Source organism: Schistocerca nitens, chromosome 11 (genome assembly GCF_023898315.1).
Source record: "Schistocerca nitens isolate TAMUIC-IGC-003100 chromosome 11, iqSchNite1.1, whole genome shotgun sequence".
Taxonomy (NCBI): Eukaryota; Metazoa; Arthropoda; class Insecta; order Orthoptera; family Acrididae; genus Schistocerca; species Schistocerca nitens.
In genome coordinates this window covers 156,791,450-156,799,980 of record NC_064624.1, presented here as the reverse complement: position 1 = coordinate 156,799,980, position 8,531 = coordinate 156,791,450, and the positions used below count along the sequence as shown (strand labels likewise).

Sequence of the window (8,531 nt, the reverse complement as noted above, 5' to 3'; positions counted from 1 at the left end):
CACGGCACATTGGTGAGAGTATAGAGCCGAATGGCTCACCAGTTGGAGCTGAATGTTTATATACGACGCACACCATTGCCACACCTTCGCTAAACCGGACTCATGTCCTAGTATTGTTTGATATGGTATTCAATCGACCACTGTAGTTTCTGAATGAACCATTGGGCTGTAGAGGATTTTTGACTTAATACGCAGCCATCCCTTTGCTTGTCTATCTTGTCAGCTGTCCTCAGCAAAGAACTCCGTTTTTCGTAGAATGTTGATGCTAATATTTTGTAATCGTTTAAAATAATAAATAATCGGTTTATATTTCGTTTTCATTTTATTTGAAGGAGCACATAGTTCCCTTCAATTGATTAATTTATTCTGTTGACTGAATGAATATAGTAGGATTATTGCTATTTCCCATCTTATGATTCTATGTTAGGGCAGTTCAAGACAGCGATTCCATTGCGTAATTTACAGTTAACGTGGAGTCGTAAGGAGAGTGTGATGGAGTTACGGTAGGTCCATTACAGTGATCCTGATAGGTTTCACAGTCTACATCTACATCTACATCTGCATACATACTCCGCAAACCAACATACGGTGCGTGGCAGAGGGTACCTCATACCACAACTAGCATCTTCTCTCCCAGTTCCACTCCCAAACAGAACGAGGGAAAAATGACTGCCTTTAGGCCTCTGTACGAGCCCTAATCTCTCTTATCGTATCTTTGTGGTCTTTCCACGAAATGTAAGTTGGCGGTAATAAAATTGTACTGCAGTCAGCCTCAAATGCTGGTTCTCAAAATTTCCTCAGTAGCGACTCACGAAAAGAACGCCTCCTTTCCTCTAGAGACTCCCACCCGAGTTCCTGAAGCATTTCCGTAACACTCACTTGATGATCAAACCTGCCAGTAACAAATCTAGCAGCCCACCTCTGAATTGCTTCTATGTCCTCCCTCAATCCGACCTAATAGGGATCCCAAACACTCGAGCAGTACTCAAGAATAGGTCGCACCAGCATTCTATAAGCGGTCTCCTTTGCACATGAACCACATCTTCCCAAAATGCTACCAATGAACCGAAGACGACCATCCGCCTTCCCCACAACTGCCATTACATGCTTGTCCCACTTCATTACGCTCTGCAATGTTACGCCTAAATATTTAATCGACGTGACTGTGTCAAGCACTACACTACTAATGGAGTATTCAAACATTACAGGATTCTTTTTCCTATTCATCTGCATTAATTTACATTTATCTATATTAGCTGCCATTCTTTACACCAGTCACAAATCCTGTCCAAGTCATCTTGTATCCTCCTACAGTCACTCAACAACGACACCTTCCCGTACACCACAGCATCATCAGCAAACAGCCGCACATTGCTATCCACCCTATCCAAAAGATCATTTATGTAGATAGAAAACAATAGCGGACCTACCACACTTCCCTGGGGCACACCAGATGATACCATCACCTCTGATGAACACTCACCATCGAGGACAACATACTGGGTTCTATTACTTAAGAAGTCTACGAGCCACTCACATATTTGGGAATCAATCCCAAATGCTCGTACCTTAGTTAGCAGTCTGCAGTGGGGCCGGCCGGAGTGGCCGAGTAGTTCTAGGCGCTTCAGTCTGGAACCGCGCGACCGCTATGGTCGCAGGTTCGAATCCTTCCTCGGGCATGGATGTGTGTGATGTCCTTAGGTTAGTTAGGTTTAAGTAGTTCTAAGTTCTATGGGACTGATGACCTCAGAAGTTAAGTCCCATAGTGCTCAGAGCCATTTGAACCATTTTGTGCGGTGGGGCACCGAGTCAAACGCTTTCCGGAAGTCAAGGAATATGGCATCCATCTGATACCCTTCATCCATGGTTCGCAAAATATCATGTGAATCAGTGTCACACACTGCAGGATATTGCAAGGAGACGTGATTCATCTGACCAGACGACACGTTTTCATGGCCGAACCTGGATGATCCCGTGCCCACTGCAGTCATAACTGAGTATGTTGTGGGTCAATTTGGGAATACACTGGAGCTGTTTGCCACGGAGCCCCAAGTTCGACAGTGCGCGCCGAACAGTGTGCTCAGAAACACTTGTCACTGCAGCAGCATCATACTCTTTCGCCTGTTTCGTTTTCCAGGTCGGGCAAGCCTCTGACATCCACGTGCTGCGATGGCGCGTGGACGGGCAACAGTTGTCGCTTGTTTGTGTTTTCGCCGTCCTTCAACCACTTCCCATACATATTCACGATATCAGCACGCGAGCAGTTGACTAGGTATCCCTTTCCAATGTGATCGTTTCCGGGGCTGGGCCAAACAATCTGCTCTTTGTTAATGTCGCTTGTGTCAGTGGATTTGCTCTTTACTTCCCATATCGTCCGCATTCGTCTCTGCTCTCTGTATACACTGATGAGCCAGAACATTATCGTCGCCGACCTACTATTGATACAAACCCGTTCAGGCAACACCAGCCTCAACTGGCGAGGAATGACTGCTAGTCAGACACGTGCACAGTGCATATGGTATCAGTGAGAACGTGGTTCGTATGCACAATTGGGAAAACACACTATCTACACTACTGGCCATTAAAATTGCTACACCACGAAGGTGACGTGCTACAGACGCCAAATTTAACCGACAGGAAGAAGATGCTGTGATAAGCAATTGATTAGCTTTACAGCGCATTCACACAAGGTTGGCGCCGGTGGCGATACCTACAACGTGCTGACATGAAGAAAGTTTCCAACCGATTTCTCATACACAAACAGCAGTTGACCGGCGTTGCCTGGTGAAACGTTGTTGTGATGCCTTGTATAAGGAGGAGAAATGCGTAGCATCACGTTTCCGACTTTGATAAAGGTCGGATTGAAGCCTATCACGATTGCGGTTTATCGTATCGCGACATTGCTGCTCGCGTTGGTCGAGATACTATGACTGTTAGCAGAATATGGAATCGGTGGGTTCAGGAGGGTAATACGGAAAGCCGTGCTGGTTCCCGACGACCTCGTATCACTAGCAGCCGAGATGACAGGCATCTTATCCGCATGGCTGTAATGGACCGTGCAGCCACGTCTCGATCCCTGAGTCAACAGGTGGGGACGTTTGCAAGACGACAACCATCTGCACGAACAGTTCGACGACGTTTGCAGCAGCACGAACTATCAGCTCGGAGACCGTGGCTGTGGTTACCCTTGACGCTGCATCACAGACAGAAGCACCTGCGATGGTGTACTCAACGACGAACCTGGGTGCACGAATGGCAAAATGTCATTTTTCGGATGAATCCAGGTTCTCCTTACAGCGTCACGATGGTCGCATCAGTGTTTGACGACATCGCGGTGAACGCACATTGTAAGCGTGTATTCGTCATCGCCATACTGGCGTATCACCCGGTGTGATGGTATGGGGTGCCATTGGTTACACGTCTCGGTCACCTCTTGATCGGATTGATGGCACTTTGAACAGTGGACGTTACGTTTCAGATGTGTTACGACCCGTGGCTCTACCCTCCATTTGATCACTGCAAAACCCTACATTTCAGCAGGACCGCATCTTGCAGGTCCTGTACTGGCCTTTCTGGATACAGAAAATGGTCGACTGCTGCCCTGGCCAGCACATTCTCCAGATCTCTCACCAATTGAAAACGTCTGGTCAATGGTGGCCGAGCAACTGGCTCGTCACAATACGCCAGTCACTACTCTTGACGAACTGTGGCATCGTGTTGAAGCTGCATGGGCAGCTGTACCTGTACACGCCATCCAAGCCCTGTTTGACTCAATGCCCAGGCGTATCGAGGATGTTATTACGGCCAGTGCTGGTTGTTCTGGGTACTGATTTCTCAGGATCTGTGCACCCAAATTGAGTGAAAATATAATCACATGTCAGTTCTAGTATAATACATTTGTCCAATGAATACCGATTTATCATCTGCATTTCTTCTTGGTGTAGCAATTTTAATGGCCAGTAGGGTATGATGTACCATAGGCAAATGAGCATGTTGTCTACACAGTGCAGTTCGGCAATGTGGACTTCGTTTGTCCGCTGTTGTCTATTTTCATGAAATGATACTGTAACAAAGGAACCACTTTCGAACACTGGGAGAACGCAATAACAATGTCCTGCGGCTGTGCGGGATTTTGTATTATGCAGTATTGTTTACCACATCGAAGACACTAGTTACGTCGTATTTAATTTTCACCTATATTTTTTTCGCAGTGTTACATACGTGTTTTTGTTTTAGTTCATTTTCTTCGTAAATAATCAAAAATTCGACATTCTGGTGGTAAGAGGAGATGCGCTGAGAGTCAAGGACATAGACTGCATGCAAAAACTCGTCCATTATTGTGTCAGTTACGCCACTTACTCGGTGTTACTTCTTCACCTCCTGTATACTAACTTAGGATGGTCAGTGGAGGATTCTGTATGACACTGCTAACTTTGTTAATTTGAAAGTATAGTTATAGGTTGGTGAATTACATAGTAGTTTCTAAAAAGGTTTCCATTTTGAAAAATACATTATACTACATCTGCAGTGACTAGCATTAGGTCTGAGAAATGCATTTCATTTTCATCAAATTATCACAAAACATAATTAAAGTTTTTCAGCCATTTTTGACCAATTTCCTTTTTATTATTATTATTGTTATTATTTTTACGACTAATATAATTGTGGTAACTCTTGATAAAATTTCAACCTGTTGCAGAGATTGGCAACTTTCTTTAAGTGTTCAGAAATGTGAAATTGTGCACTTAACAAAACGAAAAAAGTAGTATCCTATGTCTATAATATCAATGATCCACTATTGGAATCGGCCAACTGGTACAAATATCTGGGTGTAACACTTCGTAGGGATGTGAAATGGAATGATGACTTAGGATCAGTTGTGGGTAAAGCAGGTGGTAGACTTCGGTTTATTGGTAGAATACTGAGGAAGTGCAGTCTGTCTACAGAGGAGACTGCTTACACATCACTCGTGCGATCGATTGCTCGAGTCTGTGGGACTCGTACCAGATAGGACTAACAGGCGGTATTGAACGTATACAGAGAAGGGCAGCACGAATGGTCACGGGTTTGTTCAATCCATGGGAGAGTGTCACAGAGATACTGAAGGAACTGAACTTGCAGAATCTTGAAGATGGATGTAAAGTATTCCGAGAAAGTCTATCAACAAAGTTTCATGAACCGGCTTTATATGATGACTTGGAATATACTACAGCCCTGTATGTATTGCTCACAAGGTGAGTATAAGATTAGAATAATTGCTGCACGTACCGGGGGTTGCAAACTTTCCGCGCTTCATACGGAATGGAAGAGGAAGAAACCCTAATAACTGGTACAATGTGGCCTACCCTCTGCCATGCACCTCAACGGTGGATTGCAAAGTACCGGTGTAGCTGTAGATGTAGAAATGCTTTCTTTTGGGTTTCCGATATCGTAACCGTGTAAAATCACATTGGCAACTGACAATATTAATAACAATAATGGTGGCGTTTGGGTTGCTTCAGTATACTGAAAATTTGACTATAAAAACTGAACTTACGCCAACGTCTATGTTGACAATAGTGCGCACAGTTGTGCACACAAATCTTTGCGTATTAAGCTAGCATTTAAACATAGCAACGTCGCAATCATTCCTGATTACAGTTCGATAGTTATGTAACATTAACTGTTAAATTTTGCAATTGAAAACAAAATTTATTTAAACTGTATCACAGAAGGTAAAAAAGAAAAATGACCTGTTCCATGTTCGAATCCAGCCAGTTTATTTGGCAACCCAATATCTTTGGCTGTGTCCTGTAGGTGCACACTACGCATACGCAATAAACATAGCTGAATGAGCACTTTATTTGCAAACAACGTTTTGATGATTTTTGTGACGATTTGTGTTTTTGAACGAAATGGATTGTTAGCTGGTGAGTTAATGTTTTCCACATAATTACATATATGTTATTATATAAATTGAATGATGAGCGTGGAGAAAAGAAGTAAACTGTAAGCTGTTTTTAACAGGTTCCGACAGTTTGTGTTTGAGTATAATGGGTTAACAACACTAGTTATGTGATTCTAAAAAAATCTGTGAAATTAGAGATCAAAATGAACCAGTGAAGGAGATAGCTTATTATTTCTACGTATTGTAATTAATTTTTCGTGCTATGGTTACCCGGAGATCATGTGCCAATTCGAATTCCTTTTGATATGTATTTCTGAATCGAACATCCTTGGTCATGTTGATTGCTTGTATCAAAGATCGTGAAGATCTAATTGTTAGTGTATTACGGTCATTGGAATAAATGTACATGTTTTTCTTATTGTGCTTCCAAGTTTCTGTGCGTGTTTTTGTCCTTCAATAATGGGCACTAGCTAGTTTAGTGGCAGTCTGACTTCATTGTAATGCGCTTTGTTTGCTGTTCAGGGCTTGCACTGTTGTTGACAATAACTTTTTCTTCTTACACCTAGTATACCAGTTCTGGTCGCTAATTCTCAGATTTTGTCAATAGTATTGCTGGTACATATGTATGAGATGATATTTACGTTGGCCATAGGAAGAAAAATTGTTCTGAAAAAGACCCACATGTTAACATTTAATAGAATTTAAATACCAGGCTGCCTTTTGCGAACGTATTTCTCTGGAGAGTGTTACTTTGTGGATGTTATTACTATGCTTCACAGATAAGGAGAACGAAATTTTGGAATGTGATGTCACACTATAATTGGATGGTTACATCAGAGACCTAATGAAGAGGTACTGAATGGAATAGGGTAGGAAAGAAATTCATGTATTAACTTGAATAAAAGAAGAGCTAACTTATGACAATTATTGAGGTGACGCAACGTGTGCAGAATAAAAATTCTGGAAGAAGACGAAGAATTTATCTCAGTGAGCATTTTCAAATAAATGTAGCTTGCAGAGGTAAAGTCAGCACACAAATGCCGATTGCGAAAAACTGTATCAAAGCAGTCTTGAAAATTATGTTATTCCAGTGTAAATCACATTTACACGGTAAAATGAAAACTGGTGCAAGTGTCTCACTTTAATAAAAGCTGAACTCTAAATTTTCTTAAAACCCTTGTCATTCCCTGTGAAAATTGGATACTTTGCTCATATACACTTAATTTCACAGAGCTGTTCTGTTGGTTAATTAATGGGTCAAAACTGTTTGCAGAAATGTGGCTAAGGAATTTTTAGTACTTGAGAAAGCTCTGTCATTCGAGGTGCAAGTCTTTGAAGCCTGAAATACATTTCAGTAAAGGTGCACAGTACCAGGTAACCTAATTTAATACATGATCGCATGTTTAAATAAACACTGTGATAAATTCCTTTATCAGAAGATGCAATAAATTTGTTTGTATTGATGGCAATGAGGAATATATGAAAATTACTACTAAGTCGTCATTTTTCAGATGGGAGCTGTATACTGATGAACAGAAGCTGTTGATAAACACTGTTAAGCACCATAATGAATATAGTAGGCTCTGCCGTCTACTTCCTTGAAAATGGAGGTCGCAATGACAGTATTGTGCGATCATTTGGAGATTCCATGCTTCCATTGCAGTTTTCCTCGGCTTCAAGGCAATTGTGGCAGCCGTGCAGCAGTAGAAGCATATTATATGAGGGGACAGAGATCTTGGGACATCAAGCACCACATTCTCCCACTTGTAACAAGTTCAGATTTAGCTGAGGATAGGTGATCAAGTGAAACTTCAAACTTAAGATTCAGTTGGTGTTATCTCTGCTGAGATGTTGCACAGTTGTTTTGCGTAGGTGTTACTCAGACACATCTAATCAGCCAGAAGACTGCTCGCCAAATTGTGATAACTCTTTCTTCTAAGGTAAGTTGTGATGGTTCAAATTCTGGATTCAGTGTATTTTGTTTGGTTACCATGTATTACCAGATTTTTAAATGTTCCCTTTTGTCGTGCATATCTGTGATGTCATTTTGTTCCCTGAATCATTGTAAGCTTTTTCCCAAATATCCAGATGTCTCATAATGAACCACAAAGTGTCAGAAATTAACCACCATGTGAAAATGAAGCAACTCAAGACTTCAATCCTATGCCACATGTTAAACTTTTAACAATGCTCAGTAGACTGATTGTGTTCACTAACATGCTCTGGGTTTTAACAGTTTATTCTGTCCATGTATTGAGATGTTTTGTGTTACATGAACTTAGTATAACTTGCTTTTGCTTATGTAAAGAAAAGCTTCTCTTCGGGCTAGTGGAATGGTTTACTTACGGATGAGGTGAAGTGGCGTGTCATGTTGAGGATATCATGAGTACAATGAAGAGCATTTGAATTTTCTGCAGATGTGTGAGCTGCGTGTGGCAGAACTCTATTCTTCTCTCTACTTGAGGCTTTCTACTGACATCACTGGCACACAATTGGAATTCATCTCATTGCTGATAAGGTGTGGGAGGTTACTGAGTATTATGGATTTTATATCAGTAAGGTGGAATTCTTCTGAATGCAGGAATTTGTGCTTTCACTTAATTTTTGTTAGTTTGAAAGTGACTGTTTATTTCTGTTCTGACTC

The 8,531-nt window shown here is 41.7% G+C and overlaps 1 long non-coding RNA gene across 1 annotated transcript; it reads left to right on the top strand.

Moving 5' to 3' along the window:
- Positions 1–6,493: 6,493 nt before the first annotated feature.
- Positions 6,494–7,754, top strand: LOC126213124 (uncharacterized). The gene is made up of 3 exons (XR_007541078.1): positions 6,494–6,756; positions 7,161–7,261; positions 7,399–7,754. It is a non-coding gene; the product is annotated as an uncharacterized LOC126213124 (long non-coding RNA).
- Positions 7,755–8,531: the final 777 nt, after the last annotated feature.